Raw genomic sequence first — 5,691 nt, forward strand, 5'->3', positions numbered from 1 at the left:
CCCTTTAAGAACAGGAACTAGGCAAGGATGCCCATTATCTCCTCTCTTATTCAATATTGTATTGGAAGTCTTAGCAATAGCAATAAGACAAGAGAAAGACATTAGAGGTATATAAATTGGCAAAGAGGAAGTAAAATTATACCTCTATGCAGATGACATGATAGTATACTTAGAAAACCCTAAAGACTCAATAAGAAAACTATTAGACATAGTTGACCAATTCAGCACGGCAGCAGGATACAAGATCAACATACAAAAATCAGTTGGATTTCTCTACAATGACAAGGAGAATACAGAGCTGGAGCTAAGAAAAGAAATACCCTTCACAATAGCTAATCACAAGATTGAATATTTGGGAGTAAATATAACTAGAAGCATCAAAGGTCTTTAGGGTTTTCAAGAGATAATTTTTCAGAAGCAAGACTCTGAATCTATCTTCTGTTTCACTTCGAGGTATATTTTCACCCCATGTCTTTGGGGTACAAACTGATAAAGTTCATTGTTTACATCACCTTATTGAGGTAGCAATCCTTTTTGTCCTGTTTTTCTTATTTATCTTCTATTTTTCATTAATATGCATTTTAATGGGCATGAAATGTTTAGATGGGTAGTAAACAAAAGTATATGGTATTACTAATCATAAATAATTTTTAAGGTAGCACTGTTGTTGTTGTTATGTGCCGTCGAGTCGTTTGTGACTCATAGTGACCCTATGTACAACAGCCCTAAACCCTGCTCTATCCTGTGCCAATTGCATTGCCTCTGACATTCCCATCCTGATTACCCCAGTCACTGAATCAATCCACCTCATAAAGGGTCTTCCCCTCCTGCGCTGTCCCTTTACCCTACCAAGCATGATGTCCCTCTCCAAGGACCTGTCTCTCCTTACAACATGTGAAATGAAAATTATTCTATTCTTATGAGTATAATTTATAATTAATGTACTGATGTGTAGAAACAAATATCTAAAACAATGTATTTGACAGATTCACAATTAACTATGTTATTACACTGATCTCTCAGCATCAGAAAGAAATAACTAAGAAAGTCTGAATATTAGAATTAATAACTTTTAATGAACATTGAAGAGACTTCCCCTCATTTTAATTATTTATTAAATACTATGTGTATTAACGGTTGTAATTGTTGTTTACCATTGAGTTGGAACTGACCCATAGCTGACCATCCAGTGGATCTTCAGACACAGTTAATCACGTGGGAGGAGATTGCCCATATTTTCCCTGCAGAGCAGCTTGTAGATTTGAATCACGTGCCTTTGAGATTGCAACACAGCTTCTTATCATGGAACCCCTATACCTATTAAATAGGCATATTAAATATAGTTATCTAAAGAGGGAGAGAAGGGCAAGATATTTCATCATTCTATCAGGCCATTTGACTCAGGATGATGGTGACTATGGTAAAACCAATGATTTCCATGAGCATAGATCCAGTACAACACTTCATTTGCTGTGAAATGAGAAACTTTATCTGAAGTGATGCTGTGTGGGATGTCTTGGAAAGTAAATCTATATCCAGAATACATGTTTATTTTAGTAAGAACAGAACACTACCCTTTTTATGGTGGAAACGAGCCAATGTAGTCAACCTGCATTATTTTATTATTTGGGAAATGGTCTTTGCTGTTAGCAGATGGGCTTTGGTAAGTAGAAGTTCTTGTTACTGAACCTTCTATTCATGCCATTACAGCCACTCTGTGTTCACGAGAAATAATAGAAGTAGCTGAGGAAAGAAGTGAGATGGTTTCCAAATAACATGTCACCCTAACAACTTGATTATTTAAATCTTCCTCGGCTGAGGTCACTTTTGGTGAGTATTCACCTGAAACACAAGTATCTTCACTTCTTTGACCCATTCAGAAAAATCTATCCAAATACCTTTTGTCACCAATTTTCCACTTATGTCCCTCTCAATTATCTGACTCTCCAGATAAGCCATTGGCCACAGTTTATGAATCAGTATGTAATCACAAATCTGTCAACTTCTCCTTCCAAGCAAAGAGCAAAAACAGATATAATGCTTAGAGTTATGCTCATTGAGAAGATCTTCCTTCACCATAGGCCTTTGAGGAGATACAAAGAAGGTGCTGTAGTGCTTGCTGCCACTGTCCACTGATAAGTATTGACTCACAAAATTATGTGTAAACCAGGCATAAGTGTTCTTTTCCTCAGTTAATGATAATAAATAAGGCATTCCCAATGAGACCACAAGTACCAACCTTGAAGAAGATAATGTGAGAAGAGTGAAGATTATGGGCTTTTGGGTCATGTTCTAATGTAAATTATTGAAACCTTCTGGTCCTCAGATATTTATGAGTTTCAGTTAATAATGGAGTGCTGCTGTGTGTCTCAAAAATTCACGACTCTATGGGTCATAGAGGATCATGATGGGAAGAAAGCTCAGGCAGCTTGGTAATTTGGTAGCCCATGGCTAGATGTTCAGTCTTTAATAAGGCCCAGTAACAAGTTAAAAAAAAAATCTAAAGAATATTAGTTATCTGTAAAGGATGGTAGGACTTTATCCCAAAATCCTTCTCCATACTCTGAATCACAAATAGAGGTCTTCCAAAGACTCCAAATAACAATTCTATATGCCATTGACACTTCAGATAATGCTGGTTCAGTCAGGTCATATGGCTTGTAAGGCATAGTGGCTTGCACAGCAGTCTAAACATATTGCAAATCCTTCTTTTATTCTTGGATCCTTTCAAAATCTAGCAGCTTTTAGAGTCACTTGATAGATAGACTTGAGTAGCCCAATCAAATTAAGAATGTATTGTTTCCAAAATGCAAAGAGGCCCACCAGACATTTTGTCTTCTTTCTAATTGTGGAAGGGGCAGGATGCAGTAACTTATAAATCACTTTAGGTAGAATATTTTGTCATGCCCCACACTCATGTAATGACCAAACATTTCACTGAAGTCAAAGATGACTTTTCTTGAGTTAATTTCCCACTTCTGGCATGAAAACTCTAGTGGCCTAGTGATAAGGAACTGTGCCACCATCCCAAAAACTGTGTGGTTTGAATCTACCAGTTGATCCATGGAAGAAAGAGGATCAGTCTCTTTTCACATGATTTACTATATCTGGAAATCCACTAGATGGTCAGCTATAAGTTGATTCTTACTCGATAGTATACAACAACAAGAAGAAGCATGCAAATGTCTTACCACTAAATCTAGAGTAACTGAAACTTCTTCCTTTCAGGTAGAGTCCAAAGAATCCCATCAGTGTAATAGATCGTTGTAACGTATTGTGGAAGGGAAAGACAAAGCCCTTGTCTACCAAATTATGACACAGTGCTTGTTGTTGTCATTTGCCATTGAGTACAACTCATAGTGACCGTATGAACTACAGATCAGAACCCTGTCCTATCTTGTGCCATCCTCACCATCTCTGACACACTTGAACCCATTGCTGCAGTCACTGTGCCAATCTTTCTTGTCAAATGTCTTCTTGTCTTTAACCAACCTCCACATTTCCAAGGACAAGGTCTTCCAATTAACAGCCTCCATTTTTTTTTCCAGAGAGAATTTTTTTCTCAGATCATTTAGGAAGCCACACATTAAAATTCAAGGTGTCAGCTTTTTCCTGGCTCTGGTAGTAAATTTTTGTCTCCTTGCAACATCTGTGGTCCAGGCTTCCCTTTGAGATATCTGTGTATCTTGGTATCAGCCTTCTCCTGGTTCTAAGATGTTCTTAGAGCACATCTCTGAGTGCAAAGGACACACTCAGCTCTCACCTCTTTTACCTTGGGCATAGTCAGATCCTTCCTTTCTGATTGATTCTATCTCCTTTTATCTCTTGTAAAATAAAAAGTGATGCAGGATCCACCCTAGGGAAACTAGCATCCAGTCAGAGCTGTGACAATGGAAAGCATGTTGTCTCCACCCTAATTCCCTCAGAAATGATTGGCCAATTGTATCATCTTACATCATGAGGATGTTTTATATGAACACATTACTGCCAATCATAGAAACATTTCCAAGTCCAAGTAGCTTGTTCCAGTTAATCATCTCTTCTAGCAACGTGCCAAAAGCATATAAGAGGAAGTTTGTTATATATCCAAGGAGCATTCTGACTGCACTTTCTCAAGATATAGCTGTTGATTCTTTTGGCAGTCCTTGGGATATTCAGTACTCTTTTCCATACTACAACTCAAAGGCATCAATTATTCTTTCAGATGCATAGCAAGTGATTGAAAAGATCATGGCCTGAATCAATTGCACCTTAGTCTTCAAACTAACATACTACTTCTCAGGAATTTTAAGAGGTACTTGAGAGCAGACCTACCCAGTGCAATGTATCTTCGAGTCTTCTAACTGTTGGTATCAAGAGTGTTGACTGTGGATCTAAGTCAAATGAAATAGTTGACAACTTCACTTTTTTCTTTATTGATCTATCATGATGTTACTTATTGGTCCAGTGCTGAGGATTTTTATCTTCTTAATTTTGAGTTGTAATCCACATTGAAGACTGTGGTCTTTGATCTTCTGTAGTAAGTGTTCCAAGTCCTCCTCACTCTTAGCAAGCAAGGTTGTATTATCCACACAAGTCAAGTTGTTGATGAGTCTTCCTCTGACCCTGATGCCACATTATTCTTCATTAGAATCCATCTTCTTCAATTATTTGTTCAGCACACAGATTGATAGATATGGAGAAAGAATACAACCCTGACACACACTTTCTTGATTTTAAACCACACAGCATTCCCTTGCTCCAGTCGGACAACAGCTTCTTGGTTTAGATATAAGTTTCATATATGCACAATTGTTCTGGGATTTCCATTCTTCTCAATGTTAGCCATAATTTATTATGCTCTACATAGTCAAATTTTTTTAATAGTAAATGACACATAAATAGACATTCTTCTGATATTCCCTGCTTTCAGCCAGGATTCATTGGCATCAGCAATGATATCTCTAGTGCCATGGCCTCTTCTAAATTTGACTTGAACTTCTGGCAGTTCTCTGTCAATGTACTGTTCTACATTGGATGTACTGTTCTACCATTTTGGATGATCTTCAGCAGAGTTTATATACCTCTAAAGGACAGTGAAGATTACTTGCCTGTTGAGTATAAATTTCTGATTGTGATCCTTTAAAGCTAGAATATGGAAAAAGGTACTGGCTTGGTCAATAGTCATACATAGAGGTACAGGAAATGTATCAATTTGCTCAAACCGTGAAACCACACTTGGAATAGTAGCTGCAATTGGAGTCACCACTTGCTTAAGTTTAAAATAACGAATTATCATTTTCTATGATTATGGAGTTTGTCTTTCAATATGGCTTTTCTAGCATTGAATGTGGATGATCAACCATGTGGAAGAGCAGGACTACATGAATGGGGTGTGTTATCTTATCCACAAGGAGTTAGCTATCTACCATTCAGCAATGATATTTGCCAGTTGCAACAATCTATAAGAGGATTGGCTAGTCTGACCAATAAATTGAATAGCTTTAACCACAGAGACCAGAATCCTCTCCTGCTAGAAAAGAGGAAAGAAATCTTCATACCAGTGGAAAGAAGGCAGGAAAATGTAGGACCTGCTTTAGATTGACAGCAGCAGCCATGGCCAAAGTGGAGAATTGATGTGAGATGGGATCTTGGCAGGGGTTGAGGGGTTTGGGGTGTTAGGGAAGCCAATATTGGCAGGACTGCGAATTT

Source organism: Elephantulus edwardii, unplaced genomic scaffold (genome assembly GCF_000299155.1).
Source record: "Elephantulus edwardii isolate Elephantulus edwardi_28Jun2011 unplaced genomic scaffold, EleEdw1.0 scaffold00433, whole genome shotgun sequence".
NCBI classification, from domain to species: domain Eukaryota; kingdom Metazoa; phylum Chordata; class Mammalia; order Macroscelidea; family Macroscelididae; genus Elephantulus; species Elephantulus edwardii.